This window comes from Pseudophryne corroboree, chromosome 2, assembly GCF_028390025.1.
Source record: "Pseudophryne corroboree isolate aPseCor3 chromosome 2, aPseCor3.hap2, whole genome shotgun sequence".
In the NCBI taxonomy this organism is placed as follows: domain Eukaryota; kingdom Metazoa; phylum Chordata; class Amphibia; order Anura; family Myobatrachidae; genus Pseudophryne; species Pseudophryne corroboree.
The window spans coordinates 46,521,895-46,537,838 of NC_086445.1; the positions used below are offsets into that span (position 1 = coordinate 46,521,895).

The following is a 15,944-nucleotide window of genomic DNA, read 5'->3' on the forward strand; positions in this document are numbered from 1 at the left end:
TGCAGTATCACCTACCTAGCCTGTTATCTGCAATATTACCTATCCAGCCTGTTACCTGCTGCAGTATCACTTACCCAGCCTGTTATCTGCAGTATCTCCTACCTAGCCTGTTACCTGCAGTATCTCCTACCTAGCCTGTTACCTGCAGTATCACTTACCTAGCCTGTTACCTGCAGTATCTCCTACCTAGCCTGTTACCTGCAGTATCACTTACCTAGACTGTTACCTGCAGTATCTCCTACCTAGCCTGTTACCTGCAGTATCACCTACCTAGCCTGTTACCTGCAATATCACTTACCCAGCCTGTTACATACAGTATCACCTACCTAGCCTGTTACCTGCAATATCACTTACCTAGTCTGTTACATGCAGTATCACCTACCTAGCCTGTTATCTGCAATATTACCTATCCAGCCTGTTACCTGCTGCAGTATCACTTACCCAGCCTGTTATCTGCAGTATCTCCTACCTAGCCTGTTACCTGCAGTATCTCCTACCTAGCCTGTTACCTGCAGTATCACTTACCTAGCCTGTTACCTGCAGTATCTCCTACCTAGCCTGTTATCTGCAGTATCTCCTACCTAGCCTGTTACCTGCAGTATCACTTACCTAGCCTGTTACCTGCAGTATCTCCTACCTAGCCTGTTACCTGCAGTATCTCCTACCTAGCCTGTTACCTGCAGTATCTCCTACCGAGCCTGTTACCTGCAGTATCACTTACCTAGCCTGTTACCTGCAGTATCTCCTACCTAGCCTGTTACCTGCAGTATCACTTACTTAGCCTGTTACCTGCAGTATCTCCTACCTAGCCTGTTACCTTACCTGCAGTATCACCTACCTAGCCTATTACCTGCAGTATCACTTACCCAGCCTGTTACATACAGTATCACCTACCTAGCCTGTTACCTGCAGTATCACTTACCTAGTCTGTTACATACAGTATCACCTACGTAGTGTGTTACATGCAGTATCACCTACCTAGCCTATTACCTGCAGTATCACTTACCTAGCCTGTTACCTGCAGTATCACCTACCTAGCCTGTTACCGCAGTATCACCTACCTAGCCTGTTACCTGCAGTATCACCTACCTAGCCTGTTACCTGCAGTATCACCTACCTAGCCTGTTACCGGCAGTATCACCTACCTAGCCTATTACCTGCAGTATCACTTACCTAGCCTGTTACCTGCAGTATCACCTACCTAGCCTGTTACAGCAGTATCACCTACCTAGCCTGTTACCTGCAGTATCACCTACCTAGCCTGTTACCGCAGTATCACCTACCTAGTCTGTTACCTGCAGTATCACCTACCTAGCCTGATACCGGCAGTATCACCAACCTAGTCTTTTACCTGCAGTATCACTTACCCAGCCTGTTACATACAGTATCACCTACCTAGCCTGTTACCTGCAGTATCACTTACCCAGCCTGTTACCTGCAGTATCACTTACCTAGCCTGTTACCTGCAGTATCACCTACCTAGCCTGTTACCTGCAGTATCACTTACCTAGCCTGTTACTGGCAGTATCACCTACCTAGCCTGATACCTGCAGTATCACCTACCTAGCCTGTTACCTGCAGTATCACCTACCTAGCCTGATACCTGCAGTATCACCTACCTAGCCTGTTACCTGCAGTATCACTTACTTAGCCTGTTACATGCAGTATCACCTACCTAGCCTGTTACCTGCAGTATCACCTACCTAGCCTGATACCTGCAGTATCACCTACCTAGCCTGTTACCTGCAGAATCACCTACCTAGCCTGTTACCTGCAGTGTCACTTACTTAGCCTGTTACATGCAGTATCACCTACCTAGCCTGTTACCTGCAGTATCACCTACCTAGCCTGTTACCTGCAGTATCACCTACCTAGCCTGTTACCTGCAGTATCACTTACCTAGCCTGTTACCTGCAGTATCACCTACCTAGCCTGTTACCTGCAGTATCACTTACCTAGCCTGTTACCTGCAGTATCACCTACCTAGCCTGTTACCTGCAGTATCACCTACCTAGCCTGTTACCTGCAATATCACTTACCCAGCCTGTTACATACAGTATCACCTACCTAGCCTGTTACCTGCAATATCACTTACCTAGTCTGTTACATGCAGTATCACCTACCTAGCCTGTTATCTGCAATATTACCTATCCAGCCTGTTACCTGCTGCAGTATCACTTACCCAGCCTGTTATCTGCAGTATCTCCTACCTAGCCTGTTACCTGCAGTATCTCCTACCTAGCCTGTTACCTGCAGTATCACTTACATAGACTGTTACCTGCAGTATCTCCTACCTAGCCTGTTATCTGCAGTATCACTTACTTAGCCTGTTACATGCAGTATCACCTACACACACGCACACGCACGCACGCACGCACGCACGCACGCACGCACGCACGCACACACACACACACACACACACACACACACACACACTATGTCTCTCCTAAGTATGTCACTACAGCCCGGCTGTGAATGCATTGTGTGCCTGCACTTTGTGACATACGTTGATATCTAGCCTCTCTGATGTGCATAAGAAAGTCAGCTGCAGATCCTCCTATGGCCCTTTCCGCACACTGATAATGATAGCCACTAGGTATAAATGAATTAGGTGTTTTCCATGTCACATGTGTGCCAGTAATCTCATTCATTTCGCTCCTACTGATATTATAGCAAAGTCATTATATACTCTGATTACAGTGTACAGTGATATAATTATCTCGTTATAGGCCAGTGAACAGGCAGTTACCCAAATTCCCATTGCTATTGTCAGTTACTGGAAGTAATTCTAAAGGGGGGTACTCACGGAGAGATCCATGCTTAAAATCTAAGCAATCTGACTAGATTGCTTAGATTTTAAGCACAGATCACTGGTGTGTAGCCCCCTCAGCGATAGCGATGTGCAGCCCCGCCCATTGCTATCGCCGCTGCTAGATTGAGCCTGCTGGGTGAAATGAGCGGCCCCCGTCCTCCCCCCGCATCGCTCAACAGACATTGCGCTGTGCTGAGCGGTGGGAGAGATGTGTGCTGAGCGGTTCGCTCAGCACACATCTCTCCCGTGTATACCCCCCTTTAGACAGTTTTGCGATATCTGCAACACTTGTAATCAGCTCCGTCCCCTGCTGTACAGAATGATTACTGGTTTGGGGGTGTCCTGGCAGGATTACTTTGGCAAATTTGTTATCCAGGGTTACGAACTGCACCTTAAAGTCAGTGACATTAAATAATTGCTTGTAAATCTCTTCCTGCAACTTTAACTAAGGGGGTAATTCAGATCTGATCGCTCACTAGCTATTTTTTGCAGCGCTGCGATCAGATAATCGCCGCCTATGGGGGGGGGGTATTTTAGCTTTGCAAGTGTGCGATCGCATGTGCAGCCGAGCAGTATAAAAAAGTTTTGTGCAGTTTCTGAGTTGCCCAGAACTTACTCAGCCCTTGCGATCACTTCAGCCTGTCCGGGCCTGGAATTGACGTCAAACACCCGCCCTGCAAACGCTTGGACACACCTGCGTTTTCCAAACATTCCTAGAAAACGGTCAGTTGCCACCCACAAACGCCTTCTTCCTGTCAATCTCCTCGCGATCGGCTGTGCAAATGGATTCTTCGTAAAACCCATCGCACAGCAACGATCCGCTTTGTACCCGTGCAACGCGACGCGCCTGCACATTGCGGTGCATACGCATGCGCAGTTGTGACCTGATCACAGCGCGGAGAAAAAACCTAGCGTGCGATCAGGTCTGAATTACCCCCTATGTGCACTACAGGGGGGGCAGTTGTAACATGTGCAGAGAGAGTTAGATTTGGGTTGGTTATAGTGTTTCTGTGCAGGGTAAATACTGGCTGCTTTATTTTTACACTGCCATTTAGATTGCAGCTTGAACACACCCCACCCAAATCTAACTCTCTCTGTACATGTTACATCTGCCTCCCCTGCAGTGCACAGGGGTCATATCAGGGGACAACGGAAGAAAATCCCTCTTTCTCCTTCTATAAAGATTTTGCTGAAATGCACAAAGGGAAAGTAGAAAGAAAATCAGTACGTTCTAAGGGCCTAATTCAGAGATGAACGCAGATCGCTGCATACGCACCCAGATCTGCGTTCATCTCCTCACATGCCCAGCTCAGGGCAAGGACCCCCAGAATTAGATTGCAGACGCATTGGAACTAAGGTTGACCCCTGATAGCGCAGCCTGGCTGCACTGTCAGACCGCCGCCCCCCAAAAACGGTCCCGGCGTGCCCCTGTTCGGGACACCCCGCCCTGCATCCAGGTTTATAACCCCCTATGTACTAAGACATTAGTATTTATTAAACACTTGCCTGATATTCTCTCTGTACATAACAGGCAGAAATGAATGTTTTGAGTTGACACAGTAGTGAATCAGAACTCTCCTGGTTACCTGTACTGTACCGCCCACATATTCAGCACTGCGCACAGTGTGGTCTGTAATAACAGTAATATATTAGTAATATATCTGTGGCACCCCTGGTTACCTGTACTGTACCGCCCACATATTCAGCACTGCGCACAGTGTGGTCTGTAATAACAGTAATATATTACTATCTGTGGCTCAGAGCTTTGGAGAACCATATCGCTGAGTCAGTAAAACGGATCCTTGATGTCATTTTGGTACACGCAGAGAATTGCACAATCACAAGCTATAGATCTGATGTGGAATCATGTATTTTATTTACTAGAATATATTCCTCGTTATAATGGCAGATAAATGTATATGTATAATTATTGAAAGGTCCTCTCGGCTCTTAAGCTTCTTCAAACATACATTAAACCTCAGTACAGTACAGCACAGTATATCAGGTGTACAGTAGTACTGTAAAGTATTCCAAGAGTACAGTACAGTATGTTAGGAGAAACGTATTGTTGGGTATGTCAGGAGTACAGTACAGTACGTCAGGAGTACAGTGCAGTATGCCAGAAGTACAGTGTATAGTACGTCAGGAGTTCAGTACTGTACATTACAGTGTGCCAGGAGTACAGCATCTGAGGAGTACAGCACAGTATCTCAGGAGAAAAGTATTGTAGGGTGGTTATGTCACCAGTACACATCAGTGTGTCAGGAGTACAGCACGGTATGTTAGGAGTACAGCATGGTACGTAAGGAGTACAGAACAGTATGTGAGGAGTACAGTACAGTATGTCAGGAGTACAGCACAGTGTGTTAGCAGTACAGTGCAGTACAGCATGTCAGGAGTATAGTATATTACAGTGGGTAATGGGTACAGCACAGTATGTCAGGAGTACAGTACAGTACGTCAGGAGTACAGTACAGCATGTCAGGCGTACAGTATGTTGTCAGGAGTACAGTATATTACAGTGGGTCATGAGTACAGTACAACGTGTCAGGAGTATATCATATTACATTGGGTCATGAGTACAGTACAGCATGTCAGGCGTACAGTACAGTATGTCAGGAGTACAGTATATTACAATGGGTCATAAGTACAGTATAGTGTGTCAGGAGTACAGCATATTACATTGGGTCATGAGTACAGTACAGCATGTCAGGAGTACAGTACAGTGTGTTAGCAGTACAGTACAGTATGTCAGGAGTACAGTATATTACAATGGGTCATGAGTACAGTACAGTGTGTCAGGAGTACAGCATATTACATTGGGTCATGAGTACAGTACAGTGTGTCAGGAGTACAGCATATTACATTGGGTCATGAGTACAGTACAGCATGTCAGGAGTACAGTACAGTGTGTTAGCAGTACAGTACAGTATGTCAGGAGTACAGTATATTACAATGGGTCATGAGTACAGTACAGTGTGTCAGGAGTACAGCATATTACATTGGGTCATGAGTACAGTACAGCATGTCAGGAGTACAGTACAGCATGTCAGGAGTACAGTACAGTGTGTTAGCAGTACAGTACAGTATGTCAGGAGTACAGTGCAAATGGCACAATAGTTGTGTGTTGTGTTATGGAAGCAGCACTGTGCAATAAGATAACACTACACTATAAATTGACCATAAAATGCAGAAACAACTGCACAACATACAGTATGCAGCTGGCTAGATACAACATACTGTAGCACACACTCTATGCTGAACAGCAGACAGCCAACACAACGGATTATACTGTTGCATTTACTGTTTGCTATCCCAGCTGACAAAAAGTGAAGCCTTAAACATTGTTTCCTCTCCACCAAACAACTAGCACCCACACACCCCCACCCAGAACAGGCAGAGGCAGCACGTGTTCTCCCATCTGCAGTGGAACTATAGGTCCCAGCAAGCTGACAAGGACTTGTGACCTACAGCTGCTGGAAATTCATGGCTTGTGTACCTCTTCCCTAAAATATAATATGATGCAGAATATCTGCTAGGAAGTACAGATGAGCAGTGTGGTACTTGTAGTTCTGCACACAGACACCAGTCGATCTCTCTTTACAACAGCTGCATGCAAAGCAACATGAAAAGTTATATTAATAAACCATGGGGAAAAAAGCAAATCCCAGTATCCATCAGTAATGTAGAAGTGAATCTGCTCTGGAGATAGCAGCAGCCATGGTCTCATGCACTGAGAATAAGCCCCCTCTGCGCAGGCAGGCAGTACATCACTTGTTACCTTATCTATGGTGAAGGGTGACTTGGTCCCTTGGTTTTGTATGGAGTAATTCTGCAGATTCCCTGGAGTCATTCATCCCTGTGGCTGGTTGTTCCTATGTGGGAAGTCTGACTGGAAACTTTGCTAACTGAACAGGAACTAAGACATTTTAAGGGAAATATCCTGATATCCTTATATGGGACTCTGCCTGCTTTAATTTATGTTAAGAGCAGGATGTGTACTAGGTCATAGTGCTAGAAGTGTTAATGGGGAGGGACTGGGGCTGTCATTATTTAAATCATTGTTAAAGTGAAACTTTAACCCAGAAGGCAAACGCTTGAATCAGACAAGTACTCTTGTTATCAAAGTAATACCCTTATTTATCAATGAGTGATACATTTCACCGTGAGTGATAAATTGCACCAGCCAATCACCTCCTAGCTGTCATTTTTCAAACACAGCCTGTAACATGGCAGTTAGGAGCTGATTGGCTGGTGCAATTTATCACTCACAGTGAAATTTATCACTTATTGATAAATAAGGGCATAACTATTTTGTATGTTACAGTTATGACCTCAGCCTGTGGTGACCTGATGATCTCTTTCCGAGATAGGGCTAAAGAGATCTTAACCAGTGGTGTGCAACCTGTGCTGCTGCCCGTGGCGCAAGGGGGCGGGGGGGGGGGGGGGGGGGGCGTATGGCCAATGCCCAGCTCAAATCTTCCTGCTCCACCAGTGCTGTTCTGTGATGTTATGACAACATGGGGGAGATTCAGCATTCAACGTTGAAATGTGGAAATCACTATTTGGTGGTTTACGTACTTTTGCACATGTGTGCACGATGCTGTGCGTATGCGCAAGGACTTAGATTGCAATCGCACTACAGGGGGGGGGGCAACAGGGTAAGGGCGTGAAATTTTGGGGGCGGCGTTGTGGAGTTGGGGGGCGGGGTGCGGTTCGGACAGCAGAGGCATGTCTGGACCATTTGTGGTGTGGGCTACGGTGGCCGAAACATGGCGACCCGGCGACTGGGGCAACTCTTAAGATGCGAGCACATTGATGTTTAGCGATGCTCTCGCAGCTCAGCGGGGCGGAGGGATCCGGCACATGCTAGAGAAATGAGATGTAGTTTTGCGATTTTTGAACTAGGCCCCATATGCGCTGGGAACAGGTCAGCGGGTGGTACCAGGCCAGAGCACCCTTGTGCCCTGCCATAGCTCTGGGTGCTACCATGGAATACACATTGGGGCTGGCACCATCGGTGCAAGTGGGCGGGTACGGGTGGGTACGGCATACCCTTAAGAATTTAGCCGTGGGTACGCCGTACCCACCACTGATGTGTACTTGGCCCTGGGGCATATCTGGCACTGCGGGGACATATGTATCTGGCACTGGGGGCATATCTGGCACTGAGGAGGACATGTGTATATCTGGCACTGGGGGAATATCTGGCACTGCGGGGACATGTGTATCTGGCACTGCGGGGACATGTGTATCTGGCACTGGGGGCATATCTGGCACTGAGGGGGACATGTGTATATCTGGCACTGGGAGCATATCTGGCACTGCGGGGACATGTGTATCTGGCACTGCGGGGACATATGTATCTGGCACTGCGGGGACATATGTATCTGGCACTGGGGGCATATCTGGCACTGCGGGGACATGTGTATCTGACACTGCGGGGACATGTGTATCTGGCACTGCGGGGACATGTGTATCTGACACTGCGGGGACATGTGTATCTGGCACTGGGGGCATATCTGGCACTGAGGGGGACATGTGTATCTGGCACTGGGGGCATATCTGGCACTGCGGGGACATGTGTATCTGACACTGCGGGGACATGTGTATCTGGCACTGCGGGGACATGTGTATCTGACACTTCGGGCACATGTGTATCTGGCACTGGGGGCATATCTGGCACTGAGGAGGACATGTGTATATCTGGCACTGGGGGCATATCTGGCACTGCGGGGACATGTGTATCTGGCACTGCGGGGACATGTGTATCTGGCACTGCGGGGACATATGTATCTGGCACTGGGGGCATATCTGGCACTGAGGGGGACATGTGTATATCTGGCACTGGGGGCATATCTGGCACTGCGGGGACATGTGTATCTGGCACTGCGGGGACGTGTGTATCTGGCACTGGGGGAAAATCTGGCACTGCGGGGACATGTGTATCTGGCACTGGGGGCATATCTGGCATTGGGGGGACATGTCTATCTGGTAATGGGGGCAAATCTGTATCTGGCACTGGGGGCATATCTGGCATTGGGGGGACATGTCTATCTGGTAATGGGGGCAAATCTGTATCTGGCACTGGGGGGGCATATCTGGCACTGGGGGCATATCAGGAACTGCGGGGACATGTGTATCTGGCACTGCGGGGACATGTGTATCTGGCACTGGGTGCATATCTGGCACTGCGGGCACATGTGTGTCTGGCACTGGGGGCATATCTGGCACTGGGGGCATATCTGGCATTGGGGGGACATGTGTATTTGGCACTGGGGGCATATCTGGCACTGCGGGACATGTGTATCTGGCAATGGGGGCATATCTGGCACTGGAGGCATATCTGGCACTGGGGGGACATGTGTATCTGGCACTGGGGGCATATCTGGCACTGTGGGGGCATTTGTGTATCTGGCACAGTGAGGCAATGTGTATCTGGCACTGTGGGGCAATGTATATTTGGCACTGTGGGGCAACGTGTATCTGGCACTATTGGGGTCATATGTGTATCTACCCCTTCCCCATATGTGTATCACGCCCCCATTTTCATTGGCCACGCCCCATGTGGCATTTGGCCACACCCATTTTTTTGGGGGCGCGTGCACACAGTACCTATAAGACATTTTTTCTACTTGCACCACTGGCTGGCACAGAAGGGAAGATGTATCAGAGCTTGGAGAGAGATAAAGTGGAGAGAGAGAGATAAAGTCTCCACTTTTAACTGATTTTTCTAGCACAGCCTGTAACATAGCAGTTAGAAACTACTGGTGGGTACTTTATCTCTCTCCAATGCTTGATACATGTCCCCCAGAGTGAGTCCCATGCTGGACTGAGTAGCGTATTTGGAATGATTTTGCACCGCTTATGCACGGAAATTTATGACCAGAGAGGTGACATGCGGGTGGGAATGGGCGTCCTCAAGTACTTTTAGGCAAAGATCAGAGGGTGTGTGGGGTAACTGCAGCTCATGCAAACTGGCAAATATGTGCCCACTACACCTCCAGGGATGGGTGTGGATCTTTGGGTCGACAGTATTTAGGTCGACAGTCATTAGGCCGACCACTATTGGTCGACAGTGACTAGGTCGACACCTGAAATAGGTCAAAATGGACATTAGGTCGACATGGAAAAAGGTCGACATGAGTTTTTGACTTTTTTTCGTGTTGTTTTCTTCATAAAGTGACCGGGAACCCCAATTAGTGCACCGTGTCCCCCTTCAGGCAAGGTGCCTCGCACCGCTACCACTGCGTTCAGCACAGGCTACTGGCCCTCATTCCGAGTTGATCGCTCGCTAGCTGCTTTTAGCAGCATTGCACACGCTAGGCCGCCGCACTCTGGGAGTGTATCTTAGCTTAGCAGAATAGCGAACGTAAGATTAGCAGAATTGCTACTAAATAATTCCCTGCAGTTTCTGAGTAGCTCCAGACCTACTCCTAGACTGCGATCAGCTCGGTCCGTTTAGTTCCTGGTTTGACGTCACAAACACGCCCTGCGTTCGGCCAGCCACTCCCCCGTTTCTCCAGACACTCCCGCGTTTTATCCTGGCACGCCTGCGTTTTTTTAGCACACTCCCTGAAAATGACGAGTTGCCGTCCAGAAACACCCACTTCCTGTCAATCACACTCCGATCACTCGAGCGACTGAAAAACGTCGCTCGAGCTTGGGTAAAACTACAAAGTTTTGTGTGAAAGTACTTAGCGCATGCGCATAATTGACGTTTTTTTCACTTGATCGCTGCGCTGCGAGAAACGACAGCAAGCGATCAACTCGGAATGACCACCACTATTCCCAATTGTAGTCCACGTGGATCGTAAAGTATGAAAAAGTAAAAAGAATATTTTTTAAGTGAAAAACTCATATCAACATTTTTCCATGTTGACCATGTCCGTGCCAACCTAGTGGCCATGTCGACATATAGACACGTCGGCCTAATGAATGTCGACCAATAGTGGCCGACCTAATGAGTATCGACCTAAATGCTGGCAACCTAATGCAGCCTGACCCTGCGATGTGTTCTGAGTGCCGCCGGGGCTCCTGCGCAGTCCCGTGACCGCACCTGTGTGGCGGCCATTGCCGGGGAAAGTTCTGGGGGAACCCTTTGCCAGATCATTATGTGATGTGTAATTAGGCTACAATGAGCTCACTGTGGGGGTCAGTCTCCAGAATGCTTCTAATTCCAGAAGATGGTAAACTGGCGCTACAGACTATGTGTGAGCTATAGAAATAACTGGTACCAGGACAGGGGAAATTGTACAACCTATAGGAAGGGGTCCAGATTTTGGGATAAGAGGGTATGGAATTGTCTAGAATACTTAGGATGGATACACACTAGGCGATGTTTTCTGATCCCGCGGGTCGGAGTGACAAATCGTTCACATCGTGTAGTGTGTGCACGCTCCCGCGAGTCGTCAGTGGTGCCGACGCATCTGATGTTCTGCACGTCAGAATTTCTCCTGGATCGGATGCGGCCACTGAACAATATATCGTGTGCTATATTGCTCTGTGTATACGGACGACCAATGTGGCTTTACATCCATCATCCTGTTGGCCGCTATCCTCGTCGCTGTAGTGTGTACCCAGTTTATATTTTGTAAAAGTCCCCCGCCCTTCCCCAGTGGAGGTAGAATTATAGGCTGTCAAAGTCGGAAAAATATCATGCTACACGTTGCCATATATTCACCCCATGCGCTTGCCCGCTGCACGTGCACGTTCTCTCCCGTGCGTGCGCATATTCGCAGCTGCGTGACGGCGCCTCCACGGCCGAGCGCATTGGCGCGTGGTATGCGCACTTACGGTAGAGTTTGTGTGCGTCTAGCGGGCGACTCAATCGTTACATAATAAATCCAAATAGTGTTTTATAGATAATGTTCCCCTTAATAATAACTGTAAGTTTGTTTAATGTAACTGATCCCTGGACAGAGGAATCCCTCTTTACGTGATACAAAGGGTCTGACTAAGGTTGAACAGTGGTGTCTGGTACCTAACCGGAGAGTATTTTAATAGCAACAATCCGGTGTTGGTTAGGTAAAGATTAATCGCTCCTGCATATAGTTATGCCCATTAGTAGTTTCTGGACATTTCCTATGTTTGCAGTTCATTATCCATGCGGCGGGAATTCTGAGATTCCCTCCCACCTGAGCAGTTTGATATAGTCACAGTCCACCTGTTCAAACTAACCTATGACCTTTTGTTATGATGCGAGGAGACATTCCTGTGTCCAATGAACAATGAGATTATAGGTCCCTTTGTACTGTACTGTATGTAGTGTATATAAGAACAAGCCAGCCTGAAGCAGCTCAGTCTTCTCTCCACAACGGTTTTCATCATTGACTAACCCAGAGCTGGTAACCAGGACTAGCGCAGCGATTCATTCCTATGTGTGTAAGTACTCTCTGTGACCATTCTTAAACTCTGACTGTATTTATGCCACGTTCTCTCTCTCTCTCTCTCTCTCTCTCTCTCTCATTGTATGTTATTATTTGCGATTGTGCCGCTATTGTGTATTTATGTGTAGTTATTCTGTTAGATTTGATGTTAGCATGTAGAGTATAAGCTGTAACTGTGTACCCCTTTTGATATATCTAAAAGCTCGTTAGTAAAGGTTTTGGAGCCTCAGCAGGGTGTCTGTGTCTCTCTAGCTAGTACAAAGGGTTTCTGAGTATCTCAATTGCTCAAACAGCTTGCATACTCACAAAGGTTCAGTGTTATACCATTATAGTACCACGGTATTAAGGTTTACAGTGTAAGCATATTCTGTGTTTAAAGTTTATATAGGTTACTGTCTGTGTGTACGCTCGCTGTGTGTATTCCGTACACCCAGCACAGCGTGTGTACTTAATTTGCGTACCACGTGCGAGGTCTTCATACGCAAATAGCGTACGGAGTGCGTAGCATGTGCACGTGGTTTAGCAGCCATTACGGCTACACGGTATTAGTATATAGCTAATGTTAAAAGGTAGATATCTGACTCTATCAAGGCCCTACACACTGCGCGATCTCGTTCATTAATGAACTAGATACCATTCATATCTTTCAGTGTGGAGGCACCAGCGATGAATAATGTGTGGCCCCGCGCTCGTTCATCGCTGGTGCCCCGTCGCTTGTGAATGCAGGCCAATATGGACAATCTCGTCCATATTTGCCTGCACTGCTATGGAACTCCAATTTATAAACTCTTGCGCTATATTAAAAAAAAATTATTTTTAAAATAAGATATGGCTGAAAATAATAACAACAAACTCCTATTAAATTAAAAAATATTTAATAATGTAAAAATAATCACAAGTTATAAAACAAGACCGGTCTTAGTAATTTAAGCATCTAAGATAACAAGTATACATATTTTCTAATAGAAGGAGGTGGACTTGAGCATATTCTGTGCACAGAAGTGTGTAAACTAGCTCTATAGCTCATACCCCTTTTCCACTAGCTGTTTTTACCCGTGTTTTTGCACGGGGGCGCGCATCAACACGGATTTTTAGTAGGTGGAAACGGGTCAACACGGGTTGAGTGACCCGGGAATCCAACCCGGCTATTTACCTGGGTAGAACACGGTAATGACACGGATAGCGGTGCAGTGGAAACGGTCATTACACGTGTTTTCAGACCCGAGTAACGCTCTGAGACGCTGATTGGTGCTTCTGGGGCACTGGAAGATGATGTCATCCCTGGGAGACACGCTGGGCACATGCAGGCATTGAGGCAGCAAACAAAACACTCTGAAGTCGCGCTGGGTACATACAGATCTTTTTATTGCAGCAGCTTCCAGACAATATACAGCAGCAGAAGCTCCAGCACAGCAACATGGCTAGCCATATCTGGTCAGACACAGAGATCAAGGAGCTGCTTAATATTCGGGGAGAGGAAGAAATAAGAAGGCAGGTGACTGGAACAGTTAAGGATGCTATCGTCTACAAGAACATATCCCTTATGCTGGCAGAAAGGGGCATCCAAAAAACCCAGCAACAAGTCGTTAACAAATTGAAGGCACTACGCAGACAATTCACCAAAGTACACGACCATAACCGCAAGAAAAGTGGTGCTGGGCGTATGGAATGGCCATATTATGACCTATGCTATAGTGTCTTCGGCAAAACTGCGATAACAAATCCCATAGCACTATCGTCATCCAGCTCTGCCAGTCGCCAGATGTCAGTCGACGAGGACTGTGACGAAACACAGCACAGCCTTCCCAGCTCACAATGCAGCCCATCATCCCCGCTGCTTATATCGGACAGCAGTTTTGAAGACTCGACCGTCAATGATGATTCCATCAGTGCCACTATTGAGGACGTACCACAGTCTCAGGCGGAGACGTCGCAACCCCCCAAGACCACGACTTTGCGCTCAAATAGTAAGTATTACCATTACAAATACAGTTGCAGCAGTCCCTATATGTAAAGGCATGGTAATGTTGCAGAGTATAGCTAGTGTGCAGGTGGGAGAAGGCCACAAACACGTATATGCTACCACTGCTATTTTTAAATTGTTGCTTACATTCTGTTTCATCTCCTTCACAGTCTACAACGTTCCACAGCGGAAAAAGAAACTGAACAAAACAGAACAAACGGTCAAAGCAATGAAGTCCATTATCTTGGATCACCTGCGTGAGGCAGATAGTGAGCTCAATGCCCAGGAAGATGCACGGCTTGAGAGATTCCTTGCGTCAGAAAAAGAAATGCATCAAACTTTTATGAGTCAGTTAATGACCATGCATGATAGGCAGATGACATTTTTTGAACGCACGTTTGCACGTACCATAGGGAATACCACACAAACACAACAGCAAGACACAGCCTACCCACAGCACCCATATGGTCCATACAACTATGAGCCTCCCTCAAATCCCCCAACACAAATCCCGCAGTCCTCAGAATTTCGGGTATATAGACAACTGCCCTAGAGCAGCGGGTTATAAAACAATGTTTGTGTTTTAAGGTTATGTTTGCACTGTATCCTCAACCCTGATACCTACAAATGCAAACATTATTTTGATTTTACAGAGTGCCCTGTTGGCACTTTAAAGTTTTATAGTGTTACCTCAGAAAATGGGCAGTGGGATCCAGATATTTGGGCTACCTTTTTATATTGTTACCTCAGAAAATGTGCGGCAGTGCGATCCAAATATTGGGGGTGACCCGATATCTGCCAAACCAAACATTAGGGGTTTTTTTATACAGAGTGCCCTGTTTGCACTTTACTCTTTTACCTCAGGGCAGGTGTCTTCACCATGTGGCCCTCTAGCTGTTGTGGAAACACATAGCAACACATGCTGGTACATGTTGTTCCACAACAGCTGGAGGGACACATGTTGAAGACCCCTTGCGTTATGTGGAATTTTACATGTTTGCACTTAAATATTTTATAATGTTACCTCAGAAAATGTGCGGCAGTGCGATCCAAATATTGGGGGTGACCCGATATCTGCCAAACCAAACATTAGGGTTTTTTTTATACAGAGTGCCCTGTTTGCACTTTACTCTTTTACCTCAGGGCAGGTGTCTTCACCATGTGGCCCTCTAGCTGTTGTGGAAACACATAGCAACACATGCTGGTACATGTTGTTCCACAACAGCTGGAGGGACACATGTTGAAGACCCCTTGCGTTATGTGGAATTTTACAGTGACATGTTTGCACTTAAATATTTTATATTGTTACCTCAGAAAATGTGTGCCTACTGTTTAAAAGGAAAAATATAATAACAACTTTTGAACCAAATTTTTATAACTTAAAAAACAAAATAAACAAAAATTGTTTGCACACAAAAACTTGTCTGTTTTCTCTACTGCAACATTGTTTGAAGATTAGCTGCAATGGTGGCCCTTATGCACTCGCTGGCAGCGTCATGCCGCCCCACCAAGCCTGGTGCATCATGTACAGTGACCCCCGCCCCATGATCATGTACATTCCACTCGGGGAGAAAGTTTTCCTTTTGTATCTCACAAATGTTATGGAGAATGCAGCAGGCCGCTACTATATCTGGCATTATTTTCAAGTCCACATCATTCCTCTTCATGAGGCAGCGCCAGCGTCCTTTTAAACGCCCAAACGCATTCTCCACTGCCATACGGGCCGAACTTAGGGCATGGGTATATGATGTCTGTTCGGGGGATAAGTGAACATGCTGGG

General features: G+C 47.0%; 1 protein-coding gene across 1 annotated transcript in view; it reads right to left on the reverse strand.

Annotated features, from left to right (window-relative positions):
* Positions 1 to 6,765, reverse strand: part of LRRC32 (leucine rich repeat containing 32) — a 54,666-nt gene extending 47,901 nt beyond the window's left edge. The window contains exon 1 of the mRNA XM_063951253.1: positions 6,594 to 6,765. The gene's annotated coding sequence lies outside the window, so the exon portion shown is untranslated. The remainder of the gene's footprint in view (positions 1 to 6,593) is intronic.
* Positions 6,766 to 15,944: the final 9,179 nt, after the last annotated feature.